The sequence below is a fragment of the Notolabrus celidotus genome, chromosome 23 (genome assembly GCF_009762535.1).
Source record: "Notolabrus celidotus isolate fNotCel1 chromosome 23, fNotCel1.pri, whole genome shotgun sequence".
NCBI classification, from domain to species: domain Eukaryota; kingdom Metazoa; phylum Chordata; class Actinopteri; order Labriformes; family Labridae; genus Notolabrus; species Notolabrus celidotus.
Window position 1 is genome coordinate 4,809,075 of NC_048294.1, and position 20,458 is coordinate 4,829,532.

General features: G+C 41.2%; 1 long non-coding RNA gene across 3 annotated transcripts in view; it reads left to right on the forward strand.

Moving 5' to 3' along the window:
* Positions 1-20,458, forward strand: part of LOC117807026 — a 165,176-nt gene that overhangs the window by 37,463 nt on the left and 107,255 nt on the right. The window lies entirely within an intron of this gene.

Consider the following 20,458-nt stretch of genomic DNA (forward strand, 5'->3'; position numbering starts at 1 on the left):
TACCCGGAGGGAACCCATGCATGCACAGGGAGAACATGCAAACTCCACACAGAGAGGCACCTGCCTGACATGGGCGAGGCAACAGCGCTACCCACTGCACCACTGTGCAGCACCAAGCCAATACAGAAATGCTAAAAAAAACTGCAGTTCCTGGCACTGTTGGCCTAGCGGTTTAAGCGCACCCCACATACAGAGGCTATAATCCTTGTCGCAGTTGTCGCTGGCTCGACTCACGGCCTCTACCATTTGTTTCATGTGTTCCTACACTCTCTACTATCCACATTTCCTGTCTTTCTCCAGCTGTCCTATTCAATAAAGGGAAAAATGCCCAAAAAACACAACTTCAAAAAACAAAAATACTGCAGTTCCACAAGTGTCCACTTGAGGTTGGCTCCAAAAGTACTGAACACCTATTAACAACCATGTTAAAATTCATATTTTTACTTCAGAATAAAACATGATGACAGCCTGGTACAAAGAAACAGTCGGGGTTGAACTTCACCTGCAACGCACTCATTTTGAAGATGCTAATGCTGCAAGTTTTGTATAATTAGGCGTAATCAGAGTGTGGCTGACTTGACTGGCAGGCGGCACAATGTAGCTGTCAGGTCTGCCTCAATTCTGCCTATAAGCATGAATTTTGGTTGTGTCGGCATTTCCAATATGGCGCCTGCTATTGTTGGACTTCAGGGCTCAGTTTTGGAAACCAATGGGTGACTTCACTGAGACTCTGTCCAAGTTATGTGTAGTCTATGGGTAGATTAAGCGAAACAGTTAGCTAAAATGGATTGGACCTTTTTGTCAAATTTGGCAAACAAATCCTGTTGTTCACTTTGTTCTCTATTTTTTTTACGACTGACTCTTTGATTATTTCAGTATGTTCTGAGTGGTGCGATTGTTTTACAATCCAGATTTAGTCGTTAGTTTAGTATCATGGTTAGTTGATCACTGCAAAACTGGTGCTGGTAGCCTAGCGGTCTAACCGCCCCACATACAGAGGCTACAGTCCTCGTTGCAGGGGTCGCCAATTCGATTCCTGGCCGGTCGACCATTTCCTGCATGTCTTCCCCCTCTCACTACTCCCAACATTTCCTGTCTCTCTTCAGCTGTCCTCTCAAGTAAAGGAACAAGGCCAAAAATATAACTTAAAAAAAAAAACTTGTGCTTTACTAAGGTATTACATTTTTTAGAATCTGGCATTTAATAGGTCTCATTTGGTAGTTTGGAGCTCTATTTTGAACGTTAGGTTTGCAGCTTTCATAGGCATGTACCATTCGTCTTTTAGATTTGCAGTATGTATTGTTTCTCTAACTTCTTACACCTAAACTCAAAGGAACCATTGAGACAACATTACTGATGACATAGAAAGGTGACACTGTAATGTCCACGGAACCAAACCTCTGTTAGTTTCTGTTGGGGCCTGTTGGTTTCAGACTCTCAGAGAACAACATATCCTCTGAAATCTCATCTACGAAGTCAGAATATTAATATGTGGTGACTGATTATGGAGCACAAAAAGCTGCCAAATTCCGAAAGATTAAATTGGATTTTGAAATGTTGATTTGTAAAATGGTCAGCAAGAGTCCAGAAGCTAAAACTTGGTGGTGTATTTTGCACTTTTAGAAATGTTCCTCAGTTTGTTTTTTTTGGCTTTGCACCGTGAGATTTAATCCAATCTTTGAAGTTCCTGCTGGCTTCTCAGCGGACTCTGCATGGCTTTAAGTGTGTGGATAAATACAACTTTAATGGGGTGGGTGTAAGGGACAAAAGAGCAACAGAGGAAGTAAGAATGGTGGGTAGACGGCAGGAAGGTGAGAGACCACAAAAAAAGAAATAGATGAGACGAGAGAGCGGACGAATCAGTGGCAACTCATTCATCCTCAGTGGTCGATACACGGCTGGGTGAATAAGCGGGGAAAAAACAGGAGTGCAACCCGGGAGTCCCACACACCTGTGGGGGGGCTATTGATTGGTGCACCACAAGTCGCTCTCCGCGTGTGATTGGTCCTGCTGTGTTTGAGATACCCCGCTTACCTTGACACAAGTGTGAGTGGGTGTTCAAGCGTGTCTCCGTGTTCAGTTGCAAACACTTTTAAGGTGTTGTTAGGCCACGCTGTGTGTGAAGATAGCAGCCAGAGCTCGATAAGCACCCAGCAAAGGGGAGCGCCGCAGAGCAATTATACAGAATGACTCAAAGGCGAGACGGGGAGGAGGGGAGAGAGGAGGAAAACAGGAGGAAGGAAGTAGCATCAATAGAAAAAGAGAGGAGAGAGCATGAGATAAAGGTGAGTGAGATAGGGGAATAGAATAGAAAAGAGCTTTTGTTGTCCTTTCACTGAATACAATAAATTCATTATAAAATTAAATACTTGACGTCTAAGAGAGACAACATCCAGGCATCCACTGTCACATTGCTCATTTAAAGGTACAGGCACAATTATGTGTATTGCAAAGTATACAATAGAACATGTATGCTGCAAGGTAGGTGCTGTATAATGCATATTAGGCAAAAGATAACATATAATGAAGGGTAGATAATTTATATTACAGGGTAGATAATGTATAATGTGCGTTAGATAAAGTATAATGCACAATAGATATTTTATATTGCACAGTAGATAATGTTTATGTCATGGTAGATAGTGTATATTGCACCATAGATAATGTACAATGCACCGTAGATGATGTGTAATGCATGGTAGATAATGTTTAATGCATGGTAGATAATGCAGAGTAGATCATGTGTAATGCATGGTACAAAATGTATAATGCAAGGTAGATAATGCATAATGCACTGTAGATAATGCACAGTAGATAATGCATAATGCATGGTAGATAATGCATAATGCACCGTAGATAATGTATAATGTACTGTAGATAATGCACAGTGGATAATGTAAAATGCACCATAGATAATGTATATTGCACCATAGATAATGTATAATTCACTGTAGATAATGCACAGTAGATAATGTATAATTCATGGTAGATAATGTTTAATGCATGGAGGATGATGCAGAGTAGATAATGTGTAATGCACTGTAGATAATGTATAATGCACTGTAGATAATGTAAAATGCACCATAGATAATGTATATTGCACCATAGATAATGTATAATGCACTGTAGATAATGCATAGTAGATAATGTATAATGAACTGTAGATAATGTCTATTGCATGGTAGATAATGTATAATGCACAGTAGTTAATGTTTAATGCATCGTAGATAAGGTATAATGCAATGTAGATAATGCACAGTAGATAATGTATAATGCACCATAGATAATGGATAATGCACTGTAGATAATGTATAATGTATCGTAGATAATGTATAATGCACCGTAGATAATGACCAATGCACAGTAGATAATGTATAATGTATCGTAGATAATGTATAATGCACCGTAGATAATGTATAATGCACCATAGATAATGGATAATGCACTGTAGATAATGTATAATGTATCGTAGATAATGTATAATGCACCGTAGATAATGACCAATGCACAGTAGATAATGTATAATGTATCGTAGATAATGTATAATGCACCGTAGATAATGTATAATGCACCGTAGATAATGACCAATGCACAGTAGATAATGTATAATGCACCATAGATAATGTATAATGCACCGTAGATAATGTCTATTGCATGGTAAATAATGTATAATGCACTGTAGGTAATGTATAATGCACCATAGATAATGTATAATGCACCATAGATAATGTATAATGCACCGTAGATAATGTATAATGCACCATATATAATGTATAATGCACCGTAGATAATGTATAATGCACCGTAGATAATGTATAATGCACTGTAGATAATGCACAGTAGATAATGTATAATGCACCATAGATAATGTATAATGCACCGTAGATAATGTATAATGCACCATAGATAATGTATAATGCACCATAGATAATGTATAATGCACCATAGATAATGTATAATGCACTGTAGATAAAGTATAATGCACTATAGATAATGCACAATAGATTATGTAGAGTGCCTGGTATTGTATATTGAACAGTAGATAATGTTTATGGTACATGATGTGCATTGTACATTGCAAAAGCACTTTACACAGTTGGTAAGGCTTGGTATATACATACATTTTTACAGTATGCATATTGCACTGTTGATATTGCACAGGTGCATTTCCGCAATTTAGAATATTGTGAAAAAGTTGAATATTGGACTGTGCCATGTCATCTGCTGGTTTTTGTGCAATGGGTTTTATCAAGACCAAATTCAACATAGCGGACTACCAGCTTTCATCCACTGACAAGCTCTATGGAGATGAGAATTTTTCACCTGCCCACTGCGCCAAAACTACCACCAAGTTGTTTTACTCAACATGATAGCCTGACCTGGGCTTCAGTACCACCTCAGCAGTATGGGTTTGGAAGCTTATTGTACAGTGGAGCTCTGGCTCTGTGGAGGAGAGTGAATCTGAATCAGTAGCATCTGTCAGAGTGCCACAAGTCAAATCAAGGAGCCTGATAATGAAGGAAACCAAAGACAGTGAGAGAGCCATTAGTACATGGAATTAATGAATGAGAAGAGAAAAAGGGGAGGATGAAGAAGAGTAAAACAGAGAGAAAACATGTTTTACAAAGAGAACACAGATTAGTATTCATGCCGAGAAGACAACATCTTGCTCCCTCTGTGATCTCTGTCTCTTTTCACCTTGCCTCCCCTTCTTAGCCCTCCTTCTCCTCCCTCTTTTGTCTCCGGCTAATATCTCCAGTCTCCTTTTTTCTGCACTCTCTCCATCATACCCTCCCACCTTCTCCTCCCCTCTGTCAGTCCCCCTGATAGGAAGGTGAATCAGACCGTGAAGAAGGCGATGTGAAAAGGAGGAAAACTTGATGCTTATCTGTTGTTTCCCAAATTGAAACTGCCAAGTTCGCAAGAGTCTGGAGGTTGATTGACCCTCAGAGGAGGGTGTGAATATTTCATTAGTCATGAAACGTCCCATCAGGATCGGTGTTAAAGGGATAGTTCTAACAGGATCCTTTATGTAGTTTTAGATTGAAATGCTGTAGCTATTTCAGAAATCAATTATTCATGCTAACACGGGACTTCCACCAGATCAGTGTCCGGTCCGTCTCCAATCCGCTGCGGTCAGTAGCCGGACCGCCGGACAGCTGGAGTCATGTGACCGAGGTTTTCAAGAATTCTCCTCCTCCTCCTCTTCTCATCCATGTTGTCTTCTGGTCCTCTGAAAACCTCTGACCTGTTGACTCCAGGCCTGGCTCCGCTCATCATGACGGTTTGTTGTTGTAGTTAAGTGAAATACGATCTGGTGATAACACAGAGTGTTTTATTCTGAAAATTAACCGGATGTTTTCATTTTGTTTTGATGAAACCTGACTTCCTGTCCTGCTCCATCTGCTCTGTTGAGATTGATGCGTCGTGCTCCGGCATCCGGTTAAAATAGAAGTCTTGCATATCTGATCCAGAGGGCTCCAACCTGCCGGATCAGAGACTGAGCCGGAACGCAAAGGAGCAGATCCAGTGGAAGTTAACACAGCGTAGGATAGAAACCTATCAGATCCAGTGCCGTGACAGATCGGACATGGATCTGGTGAAATTTTTGCCAAAATGATGAGTTACAAAACCTTCAACTGCAAATTTGAAATATATGTATTTTAAAACTGTTACCAGGGCAGAAAATTAGAATAAAATACCTAATTTCAGCAATTTCCTTCTGCATATTGTCAAAGCGGGGATATTAATAACTGTTGGCCGCAAAGCGCCCTCACAGGAACATGTTTCAGATCAGTGCCCAAGAGTTAATTCATCCATAAAAGCCTTTTTTTTTCTCCACTTTGTCTGCCCAGTCTTTCCCGGTTTTGTTTGGAGTGTCTGCCAAGAAATGTTATTTTTCAACTTGTTATTCATGCAGAAGAAGTCTCCCACAAAACACGAGTTGCCTTGGAGTTCCTGTTAGTGTCTTTGAGCTACGGAGTGCATCTTCAAGGCCCCCCCGAAGACGCTTAAAAGGAAGGAAGCGGCGCTGTTTTTAGAAGTATTTCTTAAAAGATTCTCATCCTGTTGATGTAAGCTTTTGCAAAGGATGGATTTTCACACAATCCCTGCAAGGACAAATTGGTTCAATACCCACGGGGGACAGCCGGTGTTAATGTATGCAGTGATTGGTCCTGGAAGGTTCTGGATAAGGAACTTGTTTTTTTAGCTAGAAGACTTGTAAAGGTACCAGAAACTTCATCACGTTCAGCTCTTCTCTTTCCTCTTTCGCTGCTTTTCAGCTCTCCTAAAGAAACTCATTCGTATTTGTTTCGGCGTCGACTCTCCCGTCTCTCTGAGCCATTTGTTTTGACTTCATTTGCTCTCCGTGCATTTGGCAGCACATTTTCATTCCCTGCATTTTCTGTCTCCATTCGCCCAATTCAGTCCCTCATCTCGCTCGGCTCCTCTGTCCTTGTTTCACCCTCGTGCTCCCGCTCCAGGTTGTGTTCTTGCATTTAGCTGTGTCCCTGAGTTCAGACTGCTAATTTGTGTGTTTATTTTCAACCAAAAGCTGAAAGCTGTCAAACCTTGAAGTTGAAAAAGGAATATACACATTCAGAAACCCACGCTGTGCACATGAACATTCAAATATACCCTAAAATACAAAAAGTCATACCTTGGCACATGAGAAAATTTCTATACCGCAACTGAAAAGCAGTTAATGAACAAAATTTAAAGACAGTTGTGACTTTGATGGATCAAAAACATTCAACCCCTCAGAATCTTGAAGTATTAATACCCTTGCTTTTAGGGAGACTTCCACTTTCTCTGAACTTTGAAACAAAGTTCAAGTTCTTTGATACAACAACAACAAGTTGCTACTTGAACTTCAAGGAATCCACTATCTAAGAGGACCGGTGCCACCTCTTAAAGAGACCTTAGAAGTATCTGCATATTATTTTCACTGGAGGCCTGCAGCTGTGTCTGTGTTGGTAAGAAGTAAGAGTGGAATGAGTTAGGATGAATATATTCTAATATCGTCACACGTCTCAGGACGAAAGACTTTGAACCATTAGTTCTGATTAGAGAGGTAGGTTTAGAGTGCTGCTGAGAGACTGGAGGGGAAGCGGCGGAGAGGCTTGTTCTCATGCTGTGAGCTCTGTCTTGTTGCTTGCTAAACATTTAAATGTTGAAAGCAGGTTAGCTCAGCTTAGCTTAGCACTGCTCCTCCATTCAAATGAATGGGGGAGACAGATTTTTTTTTTACCTATACTGCAGCCAGCCACCAGGGGGAAGTCACACTGCTGAAAAGCCTCACCACCATAGACTGTAAAAAATATGGACGTAGTATACGTGACGTCACCCATCTGTTTCTGAAGAGCTGTTTTGAGACCAATCGGCTGCGGCAGCCACATTGCTTCTGTCAAGCCAGTGTGACGTAAAGAGGCGGGCTTTGAGCCTCCTAGCCAACAGCTGCAGTGTTCCCACAGGCAGCTGTGCCTCTCATTGGAAGACTGGTAATCTCAATATCTTGGAAATTGCCGAATTAGAAAAAAATTCACCCCCCTCACAGTGAGAGGACATCGAGAAATTAGCTATTCAGACTACACTCATCTTTTGTACCAGGCTATAAACATGTTTATTAATGCTGCAAAGATCGTCTTTTTCCCATTCAGGTGTATGTGACTTCCGGTACTTCTGGAGCCAGCCTCAAGTGGATCCTCGCTGAACTGCAGCTTTTAACACTTCCGCATTGACTCATATTTTTAGACCGGAGGTTGCCGCTTGGTCACCACCAGCCACCGGAACCTCTCCCTTGGTATGAAGATACAAACAAAAAAAACAACAACTAACAATCAGACATTGAAGAACCCAGATAAACAAACAAAACATGAACAAACAAAAACAAAAAAGGACAACGAACACAAACAAACGAACAAACACGTAAAAACACGAACAAATAGGCACGAACACCAACAAAGAAACAGACACGAATAAACAAACAAAATCGAATGAACAAGCTAATGAACACAAACAAACAAACATGTATGAACAAACAAAAACAACAAAAAACAACAAACCCAAATAAACAAACACGAACAAACGGCCAAAAAGAACAAAGTAATGAACACGAACAAACGAATGTACATGAACAAACTAATGAACACAAACAAACGTGTATGAACAAACAAAAACAAACAAAAAACAACTAACAAACAGATTGAAGAACCCAAATAAACAAACAAACATGAACCAACTAACAAACACAAACAAACTAATGAACACAAACGAACAAACGTACATAAACAAACAAAAGCGAACAAACAAACGTGTATTAACGAACAAAAACAAAAAAAACAACGAACAAACAGATTGAAGAATGCAAATTAATGAACAAACATGAACCAACTAACAAACACGAACAAATGGACAAAGAAGAACGAACAAACTAATGAAGAGAAACGAACAAACGTACATGAACAAACAAAAACGAAAAAAACATGAAGAGACACGAACGAATACAAATAAGCCAACAAACACGAACAAACACGAACAAATAAGCAAAGATGAAAAAAAACACGTACAAATTACGAACGGACTAACAGCTATTTATACCAGGTTGAAAATTCAATCATAAAAGCAAATGTTGTGATTTTTAAAATGTCTATGTGCTGCAGTCTTTTTTGGGGGTTGGCAAAGTCACCTTGAATTGCAACTGTCTTCTATGGATCTACAGTAAAGCTTAGCTCTCAGAATCAAACGTATGCTAATATTTAGTGGCCCTGAAGATGTTTCTTTAAATATTTGTTGTTATTTGCTGAAATGTTTTTCAGTTCTGTGAAATATTTTGTTTCTGAAATAATTTTTGTTTCCTGAGTATATATTTTTTGCATTTAAAGAAATTATTTAACGTTGAGTGTAACGCTTTTGGATTAGATTGGTACAGGTAACTCTGTGATGTATTCCACCATTAGCCGTCCTTTTGTCCCTTATTTTCAGTCCGCCTTATAAAGCCCAGCACCAAATCAACATTTCATGCTGCATGGATGTTCCATTCACCTCAGTCAACCTGCAGGTCTGCCAGCTATTCTGTTTATCTGCCTGTTGTTGCCTCACACCTGTCCTCCTTTTCGGCATTATTCCCTGCCCACCTTTTGAGCCTGTTATGTCTGGCAGTCAGCTCATATGTCCAGGGTCCCCAAAGCCAAGCCTTTCCCTGGATTTCCCCAAACCTCAGAGCACAGTTATCATGCAGCCACACTGTCACCACCTCTGCTTTTAAAATGTAAATATATTCTTAATGGTGTTGTGTTTTCATCTTAATGCTATATTAGTGATTTCCCCCTGTCTTCTGAGAATGATCAAGCCTTGAAGGTGGTGGCTAATCTTCTGGAGCTCCCAGTGAAGCCAGTTTAAATGCAGATGGGGCCAAGTCTGCCACGTAATTTAGCTAACTTTGAGGGACTCAGAGTCAGCAGTTTACTTTGCCATCAAAGAGCAGGTTTGTGGATCAGCTGTTTGGGTCTGGAGGCTTCAAAGAGACAAAAATAAGAATTAGGCTCAGTGGGTCAGAGGAAAAAGGGAGAAACTTCTATGCTAACTGGAGAGCAGAGTGATCCCAAGTTGTGTGGTGGTGCATGTGGGTTAAGTGTGCTCGACCTGGAGGACCACTTGTTTTCATGAGTAGGACTCTGGAACCGGTTTTCTGCGCCGGGAGCCAGACTTGCAGTCGTAACATGAAAAACCAGTTCTCATTTGAGCGCCGGCTCCAAACCAGCCCTGAAACTGCCTCAGTCGAAAAGGGGTATATGTGGTTCCCGGTACTACCAGAACCAGCCTCAAGTGGACACTCGAGGAACTGCAGTTTATAACACTTCCGCATTGGTTTCAATTCTCCCGGCCGGAGGTTGCCGCTTGGTCAACACCCACCGGTTGCTTTTTCGGAACGCAGCACGGAGCAGGACTGCTGGACAGCTGGAGTCATGTGACCGAGGTTATCCAGGAGCGTGCCTATGTTCCCACGCTTCCTTTTTCATAAGTTTGTGTCAGATTTTATCCTCCTATCTCACAATTTGGTAGCCAATTAAACCCAACCTGTTATCCAGTAGCAATGGACTACATATGGAATGTAGCTTTTAGCTAAATCTGGTCCGCCCGTCTCTTTGTTCACTGCACTCTGTAAATATACATGTAGATATACAATGCAACAATTCTCAAGCAGAATTCCATATTTCTATTTTTTGTATTATTTAACTTCTATTTTACAATGTAAAACTACCTCTGCAACTCACCACTGCACTTTATCATATTATTTTAGCCTGTACATATTAGTCAAGCTATTTGTTGTTTCTTTGTATTTATAGCTAAGGTTATTGTTATTATATTTCATTTTATTTTTTATTGTAGTTCTTATTCTTATTCCTATTCTTATGCCTTGTACAAAGAGAGCACAGTTTACCAAAGTCAAATTCCTTGTGTGTTCAAGCATACTTGGCGAATAAAGCTGATTCTGATTCTGATTCTGATTCTAACATTTAACCCTTTTAAGACCTAGACAGCTGGCGGCGGCTACTTGTTCTTAAATGTTTGATAACTTTTGAACCGCTAATCCTATCAACAAGCTTTAAAAGCTCAGCTACAGTGGACATTCTCAGCTATTCATTGACACCACATTTGTCTCATTCAGCATATTCAAATTAAATTCAGGAGAGTCTGGCGCCCCTAAAAATGGTCTGGGTCTTTAAGGGTTAAAGAAAGTGCACATTGTCCTTTTAAAGGTGACGTATCATGCAAAATGGACTTTTTAATGGTTCTCTACCTGAAATATGTGTCCCTGGCATGTCTACAGACCCCCCGAGAACGAAAAAAATCCATTCTGCCCCTGTTCTGATTTCTACACCTTTCTGTAAATGTGTGTGAAACGAGCCGTTTCAGACTTCAGTGTTTTTGTTACGTAACAACAATATCCGGTCTGTCACGGAGTCAGAGCTCGGAGCTTGTTCAGCCCATAGACTGTATAAAATAATACTGAATCCCTCCTCCGTTTTTCATTACCTGCACACATGTGTGCTAACAAGGAGCTTAGGAGGGAGGCATGCTAGTTGTAGGCTGTCTTAATAAACACAAAGGTCGGTTTTACTCCCCACGTCTGCAGATTCGAAGATCTAGTGGATGATTTCTATTTTCCATGGAAAAGTGCTAGCGCTAGTTAGCATAGCTACATGTCGTAGCTGTAGCTATAGCTGTAGCTGTGTACCAAGACATACGCCTACATACTGACAAATAAAACAACAAGAAACACAAAATCTGTGACCAATCCTTCAGAAAGGTCCCGCTGCCTTTCTGGCAGAGGTCGGTTTTACTCCCCACGTCTGCAGATTTGAAGATCTAGTGGATGATTTTTATTTTTCATGGATAAGTGCTTGCGCTAGTTAGCATAGCCACATAGCTACATGTTCGTAGTTGTGTACCAAGACACACGTCGACATACTGACAAATAAAACAACAAGAAACACTAAATCTGTGACCAATCCTTCAGAAAGGTCCTGCTACAGGCGCCTCTCCGTCAGGATCAGATTCTGGATCAGATTCAGAGGGTTGAAGTAACGCTATCTGTGAACAGCCGTGTATATTCAGCCAACATGTAAACATTAGATCAACGTGCTGGACAGCCGAGGCCACATCCACTTCCTGAGGGGGCGTGGTCAGAGAGAAAACAGAGTGTTCTGAGGAGGACTGAAGAAGAGGGTTTTTCAGGCAGACCAAAATCTGATTTCAAAGTGTTTTTTTGAGCATAAACTTTAAAGACATGTTTTGGGGACCTCTTACACCAATATATATTGATGAAAAATGCGTGACATGTCACCTTTAAATAAACAAACTGAACTAAGTAGCACAGAGGCCTCGCGTTGATTAGCTTAAAGTATAATTACTCATTCATTCATTTACTATAAAGTGCTTCCAAAAAATCATGTTGGAGGATAGGACTTAAATTGAAGGGTAATGTAGGAACACAAGGCCTAATTTTGAAAATGTCCTAGAAATGTGGGAACATAGGGATGACCCCGGTTTTCCTGCTGTAATCACTGAATCAAGGATTCTCCTCCTCCTCCTCTCCTGATCCATGTTGTCTTTATGGTCCTCTGAAAACCTCTGACTTGTTGACTCTCTGTTCATGACTTGACATAGAGTACGGTCTAGACCTGTTCTGTTTGTAAAAGCGTCTTCAGATAACGTTTGTTGTGATTTGGCGCTATACAAATAAAGATTGATTGATTGTGGTCGTCTCTTCTCAGACTGAAACCCGCCCTGAAACAAGAACAAGAGAAACATGGTTTCGGTGAATGATCCGTCTGTAGAGGTCGAACCTGAGAGAAATAATTGTTGGTAGATTAGGCCGAGTGTTAATGATTCCCGAGAGGAGAAGGAGACCTACACACATAACTGCGTCTTCCTGATAATGTTCGGCATTTGGCGTTTGAGCTCACGTCAAACTGCGATGGGAAAATGCATCCCACAAACGCATCTTGGTCACGTTTTCCTCCTTTTTGCATCTCGTCTGACACAAACAGCATTTTGTTGTTCTGAAAAATCCTCGCCCTCATCGCTCGCTCGGCTGTGGTGTTGTTTACCTGTGTGCTTCAGGGAAACTCCTCGCCCACCAGAGTGTGATTTTGTCAAAGCAACTGCTGTGGCTGAGCTGAACTGCCTAGTCCTCTGATGCTACCAAAAGCACACACACACACACACACACACACACACACACACACACACACACACACACACACACACACACACAACACACTCGCAGAACAGCGGTGGAGTTTTTACTTGAATGGAGACTCTGTCGGGAGAGATTACGCGTAAGGAAACTGGGGCAGTTGCTTTCGGTCAAGGCTTACGTCGGGGGCAGGATGACCCCGGCTGTGGTTTTATTCGAAGCTTCTTGTGTGGCACACAAACACACTCGGCACACAGCTCCCCTAGCATCATTTGCACTACTCTATATTCCACCCACTGGCTCTGCACGTGGATTAGTTGCTTTCTGTACGACAGAGAGAGAGAGAGAGGGAAGCAGATAAAGGAGGAGGGTTTTTCAGTGATTGAGGAGAAGCAGGGAGAGGGAGGCTGAGAAACACTCCACTTTTTCACAATGACAAACCGACTTATTGTTCAATCCACTCAGCTTGAAGATACAGTCACACACACACACACACACACACACATGAGATGAAATCTAACATAGGATGAAGTGAAAAACCATTCCTGGAAATCTCTGCCTCCTTTTGACCTTGCAGCTGAATCAGACTGGCACGTAATCTCGTCTTCAAAATCAGTGATCCAATCCTAACGCATGACGAATACCAATCACATCTGTCTCCTAAACCACGTCCTTGAGAATACCCGGCGTCGTATAGAAATGTGATTTCATTCCCCCTTGTGCTAAAGGTTACTGAGGAGATCCCTGGAGAGAGAGAGATGCTCCTCTAAGTCTGGTCACTTGGATAATTGAAGTTTTCATCCCGGAGGATTTCTAAGGACTCCCCCGAAATCAGCCAAAATAACCTCAATTTCCTCCCCGGTGCCGAGGAATCATGAGTTTAATTTAATTCAGCACCCTCTATATTCTGTAATGATGAGTCACACAATAACAGGGAGTATGCTGCACAGATATTCCACCTCTGAGGTCTCATTAATCATTGTCATGTTCCCCAGACACAAGTCACGAATATCTCCAACAGGCTTTTATAAAAGTATAAAAGCTTCTTTTAGTTTTCAATACTTCAGTTTTGTGATTTTTTTTTTTTAGTGCTTTAATGTTAAAATAGAGATATAATCAAACAATTTCATTGACTAATTAAAAGTTTCAAAAAAATTAATACTAATGTGATTCAATGTTAATGACTCTGTGACATTGGACTACCTCAAGATCCGTGTCTGGTCCTTTCCAACACCCACTGGTTGCATTTATTATTTTATTATGCTAATGGCTGTGCAAGACTGTACTTCGAAACAGCATTGCTAGCATGCTAACACAGGTTTTCCACCAGATCCGTGACCGTTCCGTCTCCGTGCTCTCTCGTCCGTCAACACCCACCGATTGCGTTTTCAGAACGTAGCAGGGAGCAGGACCGCCGGACAACTGGAGTCATGTGACCGAGATTTTCCCACGGTAATCACTGAATCCAGGATTCTCCTCCTCCTCCTCTCCTCATCCATGTTGTCTTTCTGGTCCTCTGAAAACCTCTGACCTGTTGACTCCAGGCCTGGCTCCGCTCATCATGACTTTGGTTTGTTGTTGTAGTTAAGTGAAATACGATCTGGTGATAACACAGAGTGTTTTATTCTGAAAATTAACCGGATGTTTTCATTTTGTTTTGGTGAAACCTGACTTCCTGTCCCGCTCCATCTGCTCTGTTGAGATTGATGCGTCTTGCTCCGGCATCCGGTTAAAATAGAAGTCTTGCGTATGTGATCCAGAGGGCTCCAACCTGCCAGATCAGAGACGCAGCTGGTAAGCAACGGAGTGGATCCAGTGGAAGTTAACACATTGACTAGAATAGAAACCTATCAGATCAGGTGCCGTGATGGATCGGAGATGGACCGGACATCGATCTGGTGGAATTTGGCCTTAAGACCCTAGTTCAGGGGTCAGTAACCTGCAGCTCTTTCAATCTCATGCTGTGGCTCCCTGTGGCTTTGGAAAATAAATGATGAGTAATCAATTGAAGTGTATTTTATTTTTGTTCGTTAGTTTTTTAAAATTGTAATTCTAAATTTGAAGATAATCGTGAACCTTAAAAACCTTTTCCGCCAGATCCATGACCGTTCCGTCTCCGATTCTGTTTTCAGAATGCAGAACGAAACAGGACCGCCGAACAGCTGGAGTCATGTGACCGAGGTTCTCCCACGGTAATCACTGAATCAAGGATTCTCCTCCTCCCCTCCTCATCCATGTTGTCTTTCTGGTCTTCTGAAAACCTCTGACCTGTTGACAGGAGTGTTTTATTCTGAAAATTTGTTTTGGTGAAACCTGACTTCCTGTCCCACTCCATCTGCTCTGTTGAGATTGATGCGTCGTGCTCTGGCATCCGGCAAAAATAGAAGTCTTGCGAATCTGATCCGCAAGGCTCTGACCTGCTGGATCAGAGACGGAGAAGGAATGCAACGGATCCAGTGGAAGTTATCACATTGACTAGAATAGAAACTTCAGATCTGGTACAGTGAAAGATTGAACATGGATTTGATTGAATTTACCTGTTAGAATCAAACATGCTGCTCTAGCGACCTCCTGGTGATAAGGAGCTACTGGACTCCAGCGGCAATAGCTACTACTACTCGTCTCATCACTATCACCGCTCCCTCTCTCTCCTATTCCCCTCTATCCATCTTTCCAGACCCAACTCGGTCTCAGCAGATGTGTGTCTAACATGAGTCTGGTCCTGCTGGAGGTTTCTGCCTGTTAAAGGAAGTTTGTCCTTGCTGCTGTAACTTGCTAAATACTGCAAAGTGCTCTGCTCATGGTGGATTAAGATGAGATCAGACTGAGTCCTGCCTGTAAGATGTCTGAGTCTAATCCTGTCTTGGTGTTTGGTCTCTGTTCATAATTTGACATAGAGTGGATAGACCTGCTCTGTTTGTAAAAGCGTCTTCAGATAACGTTTGTTGTGATTTGGCGCTATACAAATAAAGATTGATTGATTGTGGTACAAGTCCAGAATGTGATTAATAATCGTCTCTTCTCAGACTAAAACCCGCCCTGAAACAAGAACAAGAGAAACATGGTTTCAGTGAATGATCCGTCTGTAGAGGTCGAACCTGAGAGAAATAATTGTTGGCAGATTAGGCCGAGTGTTAATGATTCCCGAGAGGAGACCTGTTATAATTCCTGAAGAATTGGAAACAAAGGCTGCTTACACTGATAATCTCTGTTGCCTGAAAAGAAGGTAATTTGTCTTTGTCCCAGACACGGCGGCGACCATTATTAGCACAGAGACAGATGGAGGTACTTGAATTCTCTGCACACCGCGCCGTAGGAACACAGACTTCACATTGAAATTCAGTGTCACATTTGATGATGGAGGCACCTTGCAGAGGATTCACCTTGTGCCTGGAGGAGAGGAGAGGATGCAGTAAATACAGAGGCCTCCATTAGACAATGAATCACACCCCGTCATTAAGGATAACAAGCTCTCTTAAACTCTTGATTGTTATGAAAAGGAAATGAGCCATAATTTGTTTCTGTGCTCATCTGAGCTTTGCTCTCACCCTCTTTTCTTGTTTGTTTATGTTCCTTTTTGTTCCTTTTTGTTGGTGGAGGACAAAAGTCAGTGCTGTTTGGAAATGAGAGAAGAAAACAAAGATTACACCAGACTGATTTCATAGAGGAGAGAGCGACAAGTTAAAGATGGTACACTCAGTGTGTTTTGAGCATAGACTATAAATAATGGACGTAGTATCAGTCACCCATCTTTTCCTGAGTGCTGTTTTGAAGCCAATCATCGGTGGCAGCCATATTGGAAATGCTGAACTCAACCTAACTTAGTATGACGAAAAGAGGCGGGGTTTGAGCCTCCTAGCCGACAGCTATGTGTTCCCGCCTGTCAATCAAGCCAGTCATGTCCTTATTTGGGCAAAACTCGTAATCTTAATATCTTCTGAACTGTCACGTTAGAAAAAAAATCACCCCAGTGCAGTGTGTGCCGATAGAGAGATTAGCTACGTCTTTTTAACCAGGCTGTAAAAATGTTTATTAATGCTACAAAGATCGTCTTCTTTGAGTCTTTGGGTGTGTATGTGGTTTCCAGTGTTTCTGCAGCCAGCCTCAAGTGGATGCTCCATGAACTGCTGTTTATAACACTTCTGCATGGGCTTCAAATTTAAGACCAGAGGTTGCTGCTTGGGCTATAGCCTCAACGCCACGTCTTTAAGTCATACTAGATTAGGTTGAATGAGCATTTCAAATATGGCGACCTCCAACAGTAGGGTTCAAAACTCTGCTTCTGGAACAAATTGGTGACGTCACGGAGAGTACGTCCATTTACTAAACTGTCTAAAGGTGTATTTCGACCAAGAGTTCTGAAGTCTTTTAGCCCCCAGAACTACTTTACCCAGATCTAAAAGGTTCCTGTGCCCCCATTGTTGTCTGCGTTTCGGCCGCAGCCTGAAGTCCTGGGTAGATTGTGCAAATCAGGCCAGTGACGCATGAAGGAGAAAAAAAAAGTAAATTCACTACACCACCAGACCAGTAGAGGGCAGTAAAACAAAGACGAATACCATTCATCACAGATGACACCATAGAAGCAGACGGACAGGAAGGTATCATTTTAAGCAACACAACAGTTAGCATGTTAGCATGAAGAGACTCAGCTGGTCTGTTTTAGATGGTGCTATATTTCATCACAGATGGATTCACTGAATCAACACGTGAGAGGAGATAAGCGCGAGTAGCAAAGACGTTTCAACACGGCTTTAAAATCCTTTTGAACTCAAAAAGCTGCGGCAGAGATCGGCCGGTGTTCTGGTTTAAACAGCGACCCTGTTAACTGGAGACTCTCAGCCGGATGCATCCCTCATAAACGTCTTTAGACGATCATTAAATATCTGATGAGGATATTGAATCTTAAAACTCCCTCTGTGTTTCAACAACTGTGTAAACTCCACAAACACTGACACATTCAGCTGAAGGTCTCCAGTTTACAGGGCCACTTTTAAAAAAGGGAGATTATCTACCCCTGAACTAAACTTAGACCCTAGTTCCACCGGTCGAAACGCAAGCTTAGCCCCTGCTCTTTCCCAGAAGAAACCCTGTAGCTTTTTTGAATACGGCCACATTTTCAATGGACTGCAAAGACACGTCAACAAATGCAATATCCCTTGCACCACCATCATTAGAAAATATTTACTTACATACTTTTAATATTCTTTTAATGTTTTGAAATAATTTCCTGAGATAGTGTTTGTAGTTTTATACTCCATACCTTCCTTTTCATGTGTGACATAGTAAGACGAGTCAAAATGAGTGTGATAACACCTGTTGTTGATTTATCACACACTCTCTCTCTCATCATTATACCTCCTCATTATTCAGGGGTGTATCCTTAATTCAACCACAGCAGATTTCATGGACCATCGCCAATGATCGCTCTGAAAGCCTGGGGTCTCAGGATGTGGCAAAGCAACTTAGTTGAGTCATTCTTTATCGATCTGCTCTCACATCAGTCTCTGCACATAACTTTTTGGTATAAGTTTGCGCTATAGGAGAGCATAAATCTAACCTACAGACTCTTTAAAACCCAGTGTGTTTACTACGTGAGTGACTGTGGAGGCTCTCAGTGAATGATGTGACTCCAGGGCAGGAAATGGCCATTAACCACTGGATGGATGCCACGGTCTAAATACTGCCCCTGTCTATATTCTCAACTTCAATATTGACTATTGATTTACTGTCGGGTCACATTTTCTGCTGTCGAAGTTTACAGAGGATGAAATGTAAGATCCTAATGTGCCCATTAGAGGTGGGGTGTGGATCTGGCACCTTTTACATTACATTATACGCTTCATTCAGATGATCTCGCGTGATGCTGGCTGTTCTTCCAAAGACTAAACTATTTCCATCCATCACTGTCAACGCCCGGGAAAGAAGAGAAGTCATTGTGCATTAATCCCACAAGGGGAGATTCAGCTTTGCACTTGTTTTTATTTCACACAAACACACACACATACACACACACACACACACACACAGGGCCTTTGCACATGCATTAATGTAAGGAGGGATGTCAGAGTGAGGGGGCTGCCTCAGAGGAAGGCAGCTGAGCAGTTAAAGGTTCAGTGACTTTCTCAAGGCGAGGAAAGACTTAACTTATGTAACATATCACAAAGCGTTAGAATGACGGGGAAATACATTTATTTCAAGTTACTCATGAGAACATTAGAGAGAGTGATCTAAACTGTAGTTATGGTGCTGTTGATTGTTTAGTTGTAGGTCCTGAAGTTTGCCATATGTGAGCTGTAAAAGGTTAAAATCCTGCGCTCACTGTGCTCCAGGGATCTCTCCTTGTAAAATGTAAAGCACATAAATCCACATGGAAATCCATCTGGGTTGTAAAACAGCTGGGGTTTTTTCATTTTCAAAGAATATCTTACAGTATACGTCAGTTTCTGGGGGAGTAGTGTTGAAATGATGGGAGTTGAATCACTGTGAAATGGATTTGTCACAAATTGTGGGTCTAAATTTTACAAAATTTGACTGAGGCTCATCTCTGCGACAGAATTTGGGCCATTGTAGAGAGAAAAACAAATTAAAGGAGAATAGTAATATTCAGAGATTTGAGTCGCAAAACTGTGAGGAAAAGTTTAGAAAACGATCCAAATTGTCTGGGAAAAAAGTTTTAAATTCATGAGAAAAATGTCTCAAATTTATGATAATGAAGTCTCAAATTTATGATAATGAAGTCTCAGGTTTATGAGAATAAAGTCTCAAATTTCTTACAATTAAGTCTCAAATTTATGAGAACAAAGTTTCAAATTTATGAGAATAAAGTTTCAAATGTATGAGAATTAAATCTCAAATTAATGAGAATAAAGTCTCACATTCATGAGAATAAAGTGACAAATTTGTGAGAATTAAATCTCAAATGTATCTGAATAAAGTCTAAAATTTATGAGAATTAAATGTCAAATTAATGAGAATAAAGTGACAAATTTGTGAGAATTAAACTAGCATGCCTCCCTCCTAAGCTCCTTGTTAGCACACATGTGTGCAGGGAACGAAAAACGGAGGAGGGGTTGAGTTGTATTTTATACAGTCTATGGGCTGAACAAGCTCCGAGCTCTGACTTCCTGTTACAGACCGGATGGCGTTGTGACGTATGAAAAACACTGAAAACTGAAACGGTTCGTTTCAGCACACATTTACAGAAAGGTGGAGAAATCAGAACAAGGGCAGAATGGTTTTTTATCATTTTCGGGGGGTCTGTAGACATGCCAGGGACACATATTTCAGGTAGAGAACCATTAAAAAGTCCATTTTGCATGATATGTCACCTTTAAAAGTATGTTTTTTAGCAAATAAAGCCGCAATCAGGAAGTCTAGATGTTGGGTTCTAACGGCGGGATATATAGCCCACAGAATAGAAAGTATCGCCCTGATGATTTGTAATTCTAACCGCAAGCTTAACAAGAAGCCCCCAAAATTGCTTCTCGTTCCTAGAGACTATACCTCTTAAACACAGTCTCTAATTTTGCAATGAAACTGAGAAATGATGGCTTTTTTATTCTCAGTGATACACTACAACGATGCACTTTCCTTTTCTCGTTTGTATTTAAAGACAGACATGCTGAACTTATGTTTTGCAAATAGCTTTAATGAGCGCCTTTTAATCCTTTTTCAATATTTAATCAACTCTCAGGGAGGCCGATGTTGTTACCACGCTGATAAGCCTCTCTTAATGTTCTTCTAAATTAAAAA